This window comes from Neomonachus schauinslandi, chromosome 6 (assembly GCF_002201575.2).
Source record: "Neomonachus schauinslandi chromosome 6, ASM220157v2, whole genome shotgun sequence".
Classification (NCBI taxonomy): Eukaryota; Metazoa; Chordata; class Mammalia; order Carnivora; family Phocidae; genus Neomonachus; species Neomonachus schauinslandi.
Window position 1 is genome coordinate 133,813,192 of NC_058408.1, and position 15,446 is coordinate 133,828,637.

Genomic DNA, 15,446 nt, shown 5'->3' on the forward strand with positions numbered 1-15,446 from the left:
ATTATTTGCCTATTCTCCTTCAATTATTCATCCATTTCATGAATTTCATGGATTATTTCATTATTTCATTATTTCATTATGGATAATACTTCATATTTTGGGTTATAATCCATACAACTTTATTTTATTGTTCAAATTCTTCCAACTTTGGACTCTAGAAGCTTGTTCACATTTGGCTCTGTGTTCTTTTGACATATTCCCATCCATTGTTTTTCTTTTTGAATAATATATTTTCTTCTGGCACTGTAAGATGTGCCAGCCTTATCTTGGATATACCCTGACACAATCCTAGACTCAGACATTTCTGTAAAGAAACCTGGTTCTTTCTTCATGAAATTGTCTTTGCCTTTTTGTCAAAGATCAGTGGACTCTATCTGTGGCTCTATTTTGGAGTTTTCTTTTCTGTCCCATTGATTGTCTATTTTGCACCTAATATGCTTTTTTTTTTTTTCATTTCTATCACTTTAAAATTAATCATGAAATTGGGTAGTGTCCTCAAACTTTTTATTTTCTAGTATTGTGTTGGCTATTATAAGTCTTTTGTCTTTCCAGTAAACATTAGAATCAGTTTGCTTTTATCTACAAAATAGAATGCTGGAATTTTTATTGCCATTATGTAAACTCTGTAGATTAAATTTGGAATAATTATCATCTTAACAATATTGAACATAGATATCTTTCCATTTATTTAGATCAACTTTATCAGAATTTTATAGTTTCTGCATGAAGATTCTGTTAGATATAAATCTAATAAAGTTCTATATATAAGTACTACTTTATTTTTAGTATTGTTTTAAATGTTCTTTCAAATTCCAAATGTTCATTACTCTTATGTAGGGAAGCAGTTGCCTTTTTGTATTAATATAGTGTCCTGTGATTTTGATATACTAAATTGTCCACCATAAGAATGAATTAAAGTAATCAGAAATAGTTATATTTGACAAAATATAAAGACATTTTATACAAGTGATCCAAAGTTCCATTCTAGCTCATCATTTCTCTCATTATATTTCTCTCATTGTACAAAGAAAGGGAAGCAAGTCATCCAAACAGCAATGAATGAGAACCTCCCACATACAGGATGTTGTCCTGAAAGTTTTTAAAAAATAAAAACAAAAAAAATGTATCACCTTTATCAATAATTTTATAGTTATCTTTTTAGCTAACATCAACTGCATGCCTACCATGTGTGAGGCATTATGGATAGCACTTTACATGGTACTTCATTCAATTTCCACCACAACTTCACAACATAATGCTTTAGTCAGGATCCTTCAAGTGAAAACAAAAACTGAATTCAACTAAATTATGTGAAATAAAATCATAACAAAGGTAATTAAGAGATTTTATCATTTCAAGGCACTGGAAAGAGTGGGTGAAAATGGATCAGGCATTATATACATAACACCTACTCTTTTTCTTTAACCACTTCTCTATGTTTTGACCAGTTCTCTCATGCTAAGAATGGATTCCTCCATATGGCAGAGAAAGTGGATATTTATAATTATCAAGGAGAATCACCCTTGCATTTTCAAGCAAGTTTCAAGATAGTGTCTTGATTGACATTGATTGGATCATGTATCTATCTATTAACCAATTACCATAGCCAAGAGAATAAAGCTCCCTTATTGGCCAGTCCAAGTCATATATTTAACCTTTAAGGCCATAAAGTGGAGTCCCATGATTGGCAGCCTCACCAGAAATGAGTAATGGATGGGGAATTTTAAAAATCAAATGCCAGTTACAGGTAGGTATTATTTTATAGGAACATGAAGTTTAGTGTTTATGTAAGTTATTGAAAGTCATCCATGTAAAGTGTCAGAATGCGATTTGATTCTAAATCTGATTGAATTATGTGTCCAAGCTCTAAATACATAAGTTACATTGCCTCCCTCATTCCTGCTTTAGTAGTGCTCACAACCTACAGGAAAGAAAGAAGGAAAAAGAAAGAACAGGAAAAGACAAAACTAGATAATCAATACAGGAAAATAAGGTGACCCAGAATCTTCTCATCAGTTATGGGAGATGTAATGACAAAATAAGGAAATTTATAAAGAACTTCTTGGAGAAATGAAATTTCAATTTTAAGAAGGATAAAGGATGATGAATGAAAAAAATATGATGCTGTTTTTCTACCTTCATCTAGAGCTTCATTTCTTGTAAAATAGCATAAAGATTAGAAATTAAAAAATAAAAAAAGTCATTCTAGTCCAGGGTTAGCTGTGGATTCACCATGGACAATCTATTCATTCTGTGAAGCTGTGTTTACTCATCAACTATATGGACTCTTGTATCTGCCTATTTCATGAAGTTGTCATGAAATTCAAATTAGGTGACAAATATCAAAGCATATTGAAAATAAAAACTAGTCAAGAAAAAGCATTATTTTCATATTATATGCTTCCTCTTGTGCATAACGTTGTAATTTTCTATCAACATTCTTTATAAAATCCTAGAGAAATGAAATCCTTATTACAAAAGCAGTTTTTTAACAGGTAGCTGAAGGGACCGATTTACACCAGCTAATTTATTCCTTAATTAATATTTTATCTTAAATTATTCTTTTAATCTGATGGAGCTGTTTTTGCTAACCATTCCTCTTGTGAATTAAATTCTGTGCCTCAGTATTTTTTTTTTTACTTCACCCAGGTGAAATATTTATTTCTTTATTTATTTCTTTTGTAATCTTCAGTAAACAGGGATATCTTACTTTCTCCACACTGATCATTAAATTCCCCTGAATCTTTTCTTGCATAACTTAAGCAATACTTTCATTTCTCCTTGTGAGAAATGTCTTTTTTCCCCGAAAAAATAATTCTAATCCTCTTGAGGGACCCTCTTCCTATGCAATTCCAGGTGAGAATGAGGCATTGATTTATGCTATCTTTATCCACAGCCCTAAAGCAAAAAGTGAAATGCCTCATTTTGTGAATAATTGGTTTGTAAAACAAACCCAGAGGCAACAGGAAAGATAATGAAATTTGTGTTTCATTTCATTTATTATGACAGTTGCAAAAGTTCAAGTCCAATTATGCATGTTAATATTGTTAAGTAAAGGTACATAAAGGAAAAAAAATTAAGTCAAAGAAGACTCGGGGGCGGAGCAAGATGGCGGAGGAGTAGGAGACCTGGATTTCGTCTGGTCTCAGGAATTCAGCTGGATAGGGATCAAACATTCTGAACACCTACAAACTCAACAGGAGATCGAAGAAAAGAAGAGCAACAACTCTCTCATCAGAAAAGCGACCACTTTCTGGAAGTTTTTTTCTGATTTGTTTAGAGTATATTTTCTGGGGACGTTGTTACTCTGCTAGCATTTTGTTCTCTCATTAATCTATTCTTCTCTGCACAAAATGACAAGACGGAAAAAATCACCTCAATAAAAAGAACAAGAGGTAGTACCGACTGCCAGGGACCTACTCAATATGGACATTAGTACGATGTCAGATCTAGAGTTCAGAATCATCACTTTAAAGATACTAGCTGGGCTTGAAAAAAATATGGAAGTTATTAGAGAAACCCTTTCTGGAGAAGTAAAAGAACTAAAATCCAACCAAGTAGAAATCAAAAAGGCTATTAATGAGGTGCAATCAAAAATGGGGGCGCTAACTGCTAGAATAAATGAGGCAGAAGAGAGAATCAGTAATATAGAAGATGAAATGATGGAAAATAAAGAAGCTGAGAAAAAGAGAGATAAACAACTACTGGATCACGAGGGAGGAATTCGAGAGATAAGCGATACCATAAGATGAAACAACATTAGAATAATTGGGATCCCAGAAGAAGAAGAAAGAGAGAGAGGGGCAGAAGGTATAATGGAGCAAATTATAGCAGAGAACTTCCCTAATTTGGGAAAGGAAACAGGCATGAAAATCCAGGAAGCACAGAGAACCCCTCTCAAAATCAATAAAAATAGGTCAACACCCCGACATCTAATAGTAAAACTTACGAGTCTCATAGACAAAGAGAAAATCCTGAAAGCAGCTCGGGAGAAGAGATATGTAACCTACAAGGGTAGAAACATTAGATTGGCAACAGACCTATCCACAGAGACCTGGCAGGCCAGAAAGGACTGGCAGGATATATTCAGAGCACTAAATGAGAAAAATATGCAGCCAAGAATACTCTATCCAGCTAGGCTGTCATTGAAAATTGAAGGAGAGATAAAAAGCTTCCAGGACAAACAAAAACTAAAGGAATTTGCAAACACAAAACCAGTCCTACAGGAAATCTTGAAAGGGGTCCTCTAAGCAAAGAGAGAGCCTAAAAGCAACATAGACCAGAAAGGAACACAGACAATATACGGTAACAGTCACCTTACAGGCAATACAATGGCACTAAATTCCTATCTTTCAATAGTTACCCTGAATGTAAATGGGCTCAATGCCCCAATCAAGAGACACAGGCTATCAGACTGGATTAAAAAACAAGACCCATCGATATGCTGTCTGCAAGAGACTCATTTTCGACCCAAAGACAGCCCCAGATTGAAAGTGAGGGGGTGGAAAACCATTTACCATGCTAATGGACACCAAAAGAAAGCTGGGGTGGCAATCCTTATATCAGACAAATTAGATTTTAAACCAAAGACTGTAATAAGAGATGAGGAAGGACACTATATCCTACTTAAAGGATCTGTCCAACAAGAAGATCTAACAATTATAAATATCTATGCCCCTAACATGGGAGCAGCCAATTATATAAGCCAATTAATAACAAAAGCAAAGAAACACATCGACAACAATACAATAATAGTGGGGGACTTTAACACCCCCCTCACTGAAATGGACAGATCGTCTAAGCAAAAGATCAACAAGGAAATAAAGACTTTAAATGACACACTGGACCAAATGGACTTTACAGACATATTCAGAACATTCCACCCCAAAGCAACAGAATACACATTCTTCTCTAGTGCCCATGGAACATTCTCCAGAATAGATCACATCCTAGGTCATAAATCAGGTCTCAACCGGTACCAAAAGATTGGAATCATTCCCTGCCTATTTTCAGACCACAATGCTTTGAAACTAGAGCTCAATCACAAGACAAAAGTCAGAAAGAACTCAAATACATGGAAGCTAAAGAGCATCCTACTGAAGAACGAATGGGTCAACCAGGAAATTAAAGAAGAATTAAAAAAATACATGGAAACCAATGAAAATGAAAACACCACTATTCAAAATCTTTGGGATGCAGCAAAGGCAGTCCTAAGAGGAAAGTATATAGCAATACAAGCCTTTCTCAAGAAGCAAGAAAGGTCTCAAGTACACAACCTAACCCTACACCTAAAGGAGCTGGAGAAAGAACAGCAAATAAAGCCTAAACCCAGCAGGAGAAGAGAAATAATAAAGATCAGAGCAGAAATCAATGAAATAGAAACTAAAAGAATAGTAGAACAGATCAACGAAACTAGGAGCTGGTTCTTTGAAAGAATTAACAAGATTGATAACCCCCTGGCCAGACTTATCAAAAAGAGAAGAGAAATGACCCCAATCAACAAAATCATGAATGAAAGAGGAGAGATCACAACCAACACCAAAGAAATACAAACAATTATAAGAACATATTATGAGCAACTCTATGCCAGCAAATTAAATAACCTGGAAGAAATGGATGCATTCCTAGAGATGTACCAACTACCAAAACTGAACCAGGATGAAATAGAAAACCTGAACAGACCTATAACTACTAAGGAAATTGAAGCAGTCATCAAAAATCTCCCAAAAAACAAAAGCCCAGGGCCAGATGGCTTCCCAGGGGAATTCTACCAAACATTTCAAGAAGAATTAATACCTATTCTTCTGAAACTGTTCCAAAAAATAGAAATGGAAGGAAAACTTCCAAACTCATTTTATGAGGCCACCATTACCTTGATCCCAAAACCAGACAAAGACCCCATCAAAAAGGAGAATTACAGACCAATATCCCTGATGAACATGGATGCAAAAATTCTCACCAAAATACTAGCCAATAGGATCCAACAGTACATTAAAAGGATTATTCACCATGACCTAGTGGGATTTATCCCTGGGCTGCAAGGTTGGTTCAACATCCGCAAATCAATCAATGTGATACAATACATTAACAAAAGAAAGAACAAGAATCATATGATCCTCTCAATAGATGCAGAAAAAGCATTTGACAAAGTACAGCATCCTTTCTTGATCAAAACTCTTCAGAGTATAGGGATAGAGGGTACATACCTCAATATCATAAAAGCCATCTATGAAAAACCTACAGCGAATATCATTCTCAATGGGGAAAAACTGAGAGCTTTCCCCCTAAGGTCAGGAACGCAGCAGGGATGTCCACTATCACCACTGCTATTCAACATAGTATTGGAAGTCCTAGCCACAGCAATCAGACAACAAAAAGAAATCAAAGGCATCCAAATTGGCAAGGAAGAAGTCAAACTCTCACTCTTTGCAGATGATATGATACTTTATGTGGAAAACCCAAAAGACTCCACCCCAAAACTGCTAGAACTCATACAGGAATTCAGTCAAGTGGCAGGATATAAAATCAATGCACAGAAGTCAGTGGCATTCCTATACACCAACAACAAGACAGAAGAAAGAGAAATTAAGGAGTCGATCCCATTTACAATTGCACCCAAAACCATAAGATACCTAGGAATAAATCTAACCAAAGAGACAAAGGATCTGTACTCAGAAAACTATAAAATACTCATGAAAGAAATGGAGGAAGACACAAAGAAATGGAAAAACGTTCCATGCTCATGGATTGGAAGAACAAATATTGTGAAGATGTCAATGCTACCTAGAGCAATCTACACATTCAATGCAATCCCCATCAAAATACCATCCACTTTTTTCAAAGAAATGGAACAAATAATCCTAAAATTTGTATGGAACCAGAAAAGACCCCGCATAGCCAGAGGAATGTTGAAAAAGAAAAGCAAAGCCGGCGGCATCACAATTCCGGACTTCCAGCTCTATTACAAAGCTGTCATCATCAAGACAGCATGGTACTGGCACAAAAACAGACACATAGATCAATGGAACAGAATAGAGAGCCCAGAAATGGACCCTCAACTCTATGGTCAACTCATCTTTGACAAAGCAGGAAAGAATGTCCAATGGAACAAAGACAGTCTCTTCAACAAATGGTGTTGGGAAAATTGGATAGCCACATGCAGAAGAATGAAACTGGACCATTTCCTTACACCACACACAAAAATAGACTCCAAATGGTTGAAAGACCTCAATGTGAGACAGGAGTCCATCAAAATCCTAAAGGAGAGCACAGGCAGCAACCTCTTTGACCTCAGCCGAAGCAACTTCTTCCTAGAAACATCGCCAAAGGCAAGGGAGGCAAGGGCAAAAATGAACTATTGGGACTTCATCAAGATAAAAAGCTTTTGCAAAGCAAAGGAAACAGTCAACAAAACCAAAAGACAACCGACAGAATGGGAGAAGATATTTGCAAATGACATATCAGATAAAGGGCTAGTATCCAAAATCTATAAAGAACTCATCAAACTCAACACCCAAAGAACAAAGAATCCAATCAAGAAATGGGCAGAAGACATGAACAGACATTTTTCCAAAGAAGACATCCAAATGGCCAACAGACACATGAAAAAGTGCTCAATATCGCTCGGCATCAGGGAAATCCACATCAAAACCTCAATGAGATACCACCTCAGACCAGTCAGAATGGCTAAAATTAACAAGTCAGGAAAGGACAGATGTTGGCGGGGATGCGGAGAAAGGGGAACCCTCCTACACTGTTGGTGGGAATGCAAGCTGGTGCAGCCACTCTGGAAAACTGTATGGAGGTTCCTCAAAAAGTTGAAAATAGAGCTACCCTATGATCCAGCAATTGCACTACTGGGTATTTACCCCAAAGATACAAAAGTAGGGATCCGAAGGGGTACGTGCACCCCGATGTTTATAGCAGCAATGTCCACAATAGCTAAACTGTGGAAAGAGCCAAGATGTCCATCAACAGATGAATGGATAAAGAAGAAGTGGTATATATATACAATGGAATATTATGCAGCCATCAAAAGGAATGAGATCTTGCCATTTGCAACGACGTGGATGGAACTGGAGGGTATTATGTTGAGTGAAATAAGTCAAACAGAGAAAGACATGTATCATATGATCTCACTGATATGAGGAATTCCTTAATCTCAGGAAACAAACTGAGGGTTGCTGGAGTGGGGGGTGGGGTGGGAAGGATGGGGTGACTGGGTGATAGACACTGGGGAGGGTATGTGCTCTGGTAAGCGCTGTGAATTGTGCAAGACTGTTGAATCTCAGATCTGTACCTCTGAAACAAATAATGCAATATATGTTAAGAAAAAAAAAAGAAGAAGAAGAAGGTAGCGGGAGGGGAAGAATGAAGCGGGGGATATCGGAGGGGTAGACGAACCATGAGAGACGATGGACTCTGAAAAACAAACAGGGTTCTAGAGGGGAGGGGGGTGGGAGGATGGGTTAGCCTGGTGGTGGGTATTGAGGAGGGCACATTCTGCATGGAGCACTGGGTGTTATGCACAAACAATGAATCATGGAACACTTCATCTAAAACTAATGATGTAATGTATGGGGATTAACATAAGAATAAAAAAAAAAAAAAGACTCAAACTCACTAGAGCTCAAAAACCATTAAACTGTGACAAAATAGGGCAGCACGTTTCTCATAATTTGGGGATATATTTTGTCAAAATGTTCTGTGGTTTTTTTTTTTCCTTTTTTTCCCCAACAAGAGGATAAACAACCAAATGAAAGCATTCTCTCAGGGACCCAAAGTTACTGAGAGCAGCAGGCTGCCCTTTGGCCTCAGAGCAGTGCTGTTCCTGGACAGGATACCTGGAAATTAGAAATGAAAGAAAGTATCTATTTCTTCAGACTCAGTTTCTTTATGTTTGATATAGAGAGAAAAGGGACATTTTGAAAAAGGGATATGGGAAAAATTATAGAATATAATTAGAATGAATGAATAAAGTGAATTAATCAAGACAGATTTAGAAAAATATTACTGAAACACCGTGAAATAAACATACAAAAATAAAAGAAAATTATTAAAATTGGTTATATCCGGGGTAAGAGATTAATGAGATTATATCTGGGGTTCAGTGGAGTGGGAACTTTTCACTGTGGAGCTTTTGGTAATATTGGATTTGTTTTTAACATACACATATTACTTTAGTGATGATATTGACAATGATACCAATAATAAAAAAGCTACAGAGAAGAATTAAAGTTAAGAAGGAATGGCACTCAAATCTACAAAATAATGAAATCATCTTTCACAATTATTAGTCTAGTGAAACATAATAATAACTTTGAATTATTTGAATAAACATCAGGTTTATTATCTCATTATTCAGATAAAGAACTTGAGGTTCAAAAACATATGGATCTCTCCCAAAGTTATATGGCAAGATGGGAATAAAGAAACAGAGATCTTGTCTCCTGGGTTACACTCTAGTGCTCTTTCCTGCTTACCAGATTGAAAAAAATATTCTCAAGATGCCAGTTACAAGACCAAGAGAGATTTAGTACAGAGGGAAGGAGTGAAAATACAACTTCAGCTAGAGAAATATCAACCTGAGAGATGACAGAGTCAAAATCGTTAGCTGATTCAATCAAGTTTTAAATACTAAATGTGAGGGGCACCTGGGTGGCTCAGTAAGTTAAACATCTAACTCTTGGTTTTAGCTCAAGTCATGAACTCAGGGTCGTGAGACCGAGGCCCACATCAGTCTCCACGCTGTGTAAAGATTCTCTCAAGAGAATGCCTAAGATTCTCTCTTTCCCTCTCCCTCTGCCCTTCCCTCCCCAATAAATAAATTGATAAATAGATAAATAATAGAGAGCAATTGTTCCATACAGATTATGAGAAATTACACATAACTGGGCAGAGCCCTGATATTTTAAAAATGTTTTCTCATAAATCAACGCTGACCAAACAAAAACACAAGAACACATAGAGAAATGAGTGAAACATAGTCTGACATAACAGGGCAGTGCTTTGATTCTAGATTTAGAGACCATCAAAAACAAATACTACATTTCTTCCACTAAAGTAAGATCAGTATAAATGTGTAACCAATTACTGACTAGAACATAACATCTATAAATAGCTGTAGTAGACCCTTAGCAACTCACATCATTCCCCTCCCCCCACCCATTGCTCTTCCAGCCTGCCATGCAGAAAAAGAGTCCTACTTCCATCTTTTCTATTGTTCTAATTGTGGTAAATATTTGAAAGCATGTCCAGCAATAGGAAAATATTGCAACCTAAAGAATTTGGGTGGGGGATATTCAAGAAGAAAGTGGGATGAACATGAATGAAAACCCTGAAATAGGAAGCACAGAGCTCATTGCAGAACAGGAGATGTTCAAGCTGGGTTGGAGCTTGAGGAGACAGAGGAAGGGTGTGGGACTTCAGAGGGTGCCAGGGCCACCTCCTATAGGACACTCTATGCCATGTTGATAAATTTCACTCTCTATATGTACCCATGGTTTACTCCCTTACTTCATTCATATTCAACAAGTCAGGTGCACAGAAAGGCTTTCCTTGACCACTACATCCAAATAGGTCCACTCTATACCCTCTCTTTAGCCTGTTACTCTTTCCACAGCCCTTTATTATATTTATCTTGTTTTATTGAAACGCCATTTTTCTTCCCCACAGGGTATAGACTCTGAGAAGACAGAGACTGTTTCTGTTTTGTCCACTACTATATCCGCAGTACCTAAAATAATAGCATATAATAAGTGCTCTATAAATGTCTGGGAAATGAATTAATGAATGAACTTACTTTTGCTATTCTAGCTAGGGGAACTGATCAATTCATTCAGCATTTCCATATTCACATATACATACCCCACTGGGCTGTTGTGCAATAAAAGGACAAGTATGTTAAGTATTTACTCCAGGGCCTGATGCATATTAAATTCTCTAAAAACAATAGATTATAGAATTGAGAGACATTAAAAAAAAAAAAGAGGGGCAAAGAGTCAACCAACCTATGCATCCAATTTATTTTTCAGAAACAGCAACTCCATTGCTTTAAATCTGTATCCAAATGGCACAAAAAAATCTCTATCTTCATCAAGAAAAAAAAAATAACACAAAGAAATAAAAGAAAAAAAAAGACAAAGCAAAGAAAGAAAAGCAAAAGTTTAGTGAGGAATATCATCAGACGTTATTATTTTACAGAACCAAGCATGACAGTTCTGCCACAATTTTTGCTTTCCCCCAATAGTACATCAGATTCTACATAGGAAGAGTGTGTTTTTTATATGATGCTGTGTTTTAAACACATAGCAACAAAAAACACATAGTCAATGTGAAAATGGAGACTTTTCCCTCAGCTTCAGTATAATACTAGAATCATCATCAAAAAAAAAAAAAAAAAGAGCAACTCTCACTTTTTGGTTTGCAAAAGGATTTTACTCCTGACTCTGAAGGGTTCGAGTTGAATTTATGGACACTTTTGCTGCATGTTTCTTATCCAAAGCAAAAAAAAAAAAAAAAAAAAAGTCAGTAATGTAGCACTGATTAACAATGTTCAAGCAGGATGCCCACAGATCAGAGAATCAGAAGCCTGAGGCTTCTAAAATATATTTGGTTTTGAGGTTTATCTATTTTGTTTATAAGAAATGGCCTATTTGTCAAAAAGATTCAAAGTGGTTTTAGGAATACTTGCTTTTGTATCAAGGCTGTGTTTTCTACTATCCCAGGTCTTGTGGGGGAAGCCAGAGCTAACCCTGTTCATCTTATCCAAGTGCACTTGTGGGTATAGAAGTGAGGGGGGCTGGGAATGGAGATTATCCAATTACTATCTCTAAAGTAAAAATTCATGACAGGTAGCAGCTGAAATATCACATATTTGTATTATCTTCAAATGTACCACAGTGATAGATAAATCTTAGGCCACTGATTCTCAAATTTCTATGTCCTACAGGATCACTCTCAGAGCTTATCAAAAAAATAAAATAAAAAGTTGGTTTTCAAGTCTAGCCACCCCCAGCCCACCCCAGGTTCTGATTCAGGGTCCTTGGCTGAGAACAAGGAATCTCAATGTTTAACAATCACCCGAGGTGTGCATCTTATGGTCTGTATACTTTCAGTAGTACTAACATAATGATTACTCTCCCCATTGGTTGCTATCTTGTATAGGACTTGTTCATTGACATGTATTTTTTTTTTTCATTAATCCCCTGTCCCACACTCCAACTCCCTAAATTTGCTCTTGGCCTCTTGTGTGAGGCTGTACTCGTCCCACCGTAAAGGTCACTTTACAAGACTACAAACACCTATAGCTGGCCCTCCCTGGAAATAAGTAATAGTGTCAAGAAAAGCAGCAGATATGGAGAGATACAGGAAGACCACCATGCCATTTAATGACCACAGGATTTTTGTGAACATTGGCATTATAGCCATTTTTTTAGTGGTTGAAGAAACTGATCTTCAGAAAAGTCAAGTTATTGGTCAAGTTCACAAGAATAGGGTAGGAAAAGCAGGAAAAGCAAAAATGAGGATGCAAGATTATTATGAACTGGAGGTTGGAGGTTAAATCTCAGTTTGAGGGGGGCACATTATGGATATTAATTATTCCCTGAGGGATTAATGTAGCCCAATAAACTGGCTGTGTTAAATAATATGATAAACTTCCACTTGACTTGAGAAACTTAAAATTAACCTTCTCCTTATGATCGTGAAAATAAATGAAAGAAAAACGTAATGCCAGTTTGTAATTTAATCCTGTGAGGTCTGCATGAAGATAGGAATCATGTGTTCTCAGATGAAGAAATGTAGGCCCCTTTGTCCAGGGATCTCATCCATAAAACATGATTGGAATTAAGCACATTAGCATGAACAGAAAATAGCCTTTCATAAATTTCAGCTTTCATTGCTATGTAAATTTAATGCACTTAAATAATAATTTATGAATATTTATGTTTATATTTATCTGTTTTATTTTAAATGATTTAGAAGCACATTATTGCATTTTATAATATTTTTTTAAGATTTTATTTATTTATCTGTCAGAGAGAGACAGAGCACAAGCAGGGAGAGAGGCAGGCAGAGGGAGAAGCAGGCTCCAAGCTGAGCAAGGAGCCTGATGTGGGACTCGATCCCAGCACCCTGGGATCATGACCTGAGCCGAAGGCAGACGCTTAACCGACTGAGCCACCCAGGCGTCCCTGCATTTTATTAAACCCAGTAATTGACTGTATGTGGAGCTACAAAATAGAGACCCATCTCTTTTTCAAAGAAGAACTACACTAACAACAAAGTCTCAGAAGGAGAAATTAAAAAAAAAAAAAACCCTATGAATAAACGTAAAGAGGTGAAAGACCTGTACTCTGAAAACTATACAACACTGATGAAAGAAATTGAAGACAAATAGAAAGCTATTCCATGTTCATGGATTGGAATAATTAATATTGTCAAAATGTCCGTACTCCCCAAAGCAATCTACATATTCAATGTAATCCCTATCAAAATACCAACATTATTTTTCACAAAACTAGAACAAATAACCTTAAAATCTGTATGGAACACAGAAGACCCTGAATAACCAAAGCAATCCTGAGAAAGAAGAATGAAGCTGGAGGTATCACAATTCCAGATTTCAAGATATATTACAAAGTTGGGGCGCCTGGGTGGCTCAGTTGGTTAAGCAACTGCCTTCGGCTCAGGTCATGATCCTGGAGTCCCGGAATCGAGTCCCGCATCGGGCTCCCTGCTTGGCGGGGAGTCTGCTTCTCCCTCTGACCCTCCTCCCTCTCATGCTCTCTGTCTCTCATTCTCTCTCTCTCAAATAAATAAATAAAATCTTTAAAAAAAAAAAAGATATATTACAAAGTTGTAGTAATCAAAACAGTATGGTACTGGTGCAAAATGGCACCAAAATAAACCCACAATTATATGGTCAATTAATCTATGACAAAGGAAGCAAGAATATACAATGGGGAAAAGACAGTTTTTTCAGTAAATGTTGCTAGGAAAACTGGACAACTACATGTAAAAGAATGAAACTGGACCACTTCTTTACACCCTACACACAAATAAACTTAAAATGGATTAAAGAACTTAATGTGAGATGTGAAACCATAAAAATCCTAGAAGAAAACACAGGTCATAATTTCTCTGACATTGGCTATACCAACATTTTTCTAGATATACCTCCTGAGGCAAGCTAAACAAAAGCTTTTGTACAGCAAAGGAAACAATCAGAAAAACAAAAAGATGACCTACTGAATGGGAGAAGATATTTGGGCATGATATATCCAATAAGGAGTTAATATCTAAAATATAAAGAACTTATACAGCTCAACATCTCCCCCCAAAAATACTCCAATTTAGAAAAATTGGCAGAGGATCTGAATAGATGTTTATCCAAAGGAGATATACATATGGGCAACAGACACATGAAAAGATGCTCATCATCACTCACTGTATGTTAACTATACTAGAATTAAAATAAAAATCTAATTTAAAAAAAAAAAACAAAAAAGATACTCAACATCACTAATTATCAAGGAAATACAAATTAAAACTATAATGATGTATGACCTCATACCTGTTAGAATGACTAAAAATCAAAAAGACAAGAAACAACAAGTGTTGGTGAAAATGTGGAGAAAAAGGAACCCTCATGCACTGTTTTAGTAGGAAAGTAAATTGATACAGCCACTGTGGAAAACAGTATAGAATTTCCTCAAAAAGTTAAAAATACAAATACCCATATGATCCAATAATTCCACTATTGGGTATTTACCGAGAGAAAATGAAAACATTAACTCAAAAAGATGTATGTACCCCTATGTTTATTGTAGCACTATTCACAATAGCCAAGACATGAAAGCAACCTAAGTGTCCATCAATAGATAAATGCATAAGAGAAATGTGGTACACACACACTACAGAATATTACACAGCCATAGAGAAGGATGAAATCATGCCATTTGAGACAACATGGATGGATCTAGAGAGTATTATGCTAAGTGAAATAAGTCAGACTGAGATAAGAGAAATACCATGATTCCACTCAAAAATGGAATCCTTAAGAAAATGAATAAACAAGAAGTAGAATCAGAACTATAAATACAGAGAACAAATGGAGAGTTGCCAGAGGGGAAGGGACCTGGGGATTGGGCAAAATGGGTGAAGGGGAGTGGGGGATACAGGCCTCCAGTTATGGAATGAGTAAATAATGGGAATAAAAAGTAGAGCATAAGAAATATTGTCAATAATCTTGTAATAGTGATGTAATGGGACAGATGGTGGCTACACTTGTGGTGAACATAGCATAATGTATAAACTTGTCAAATCACTAAGTTGTACACCTGAAACTAATGTAACATTGTACATCAACTATACTCAAATTAAAAAAAAAAAGCAAATGAAAGTTAAGAAAAAGTAACTACTAAAACCCTTCTAAAACAAAACAA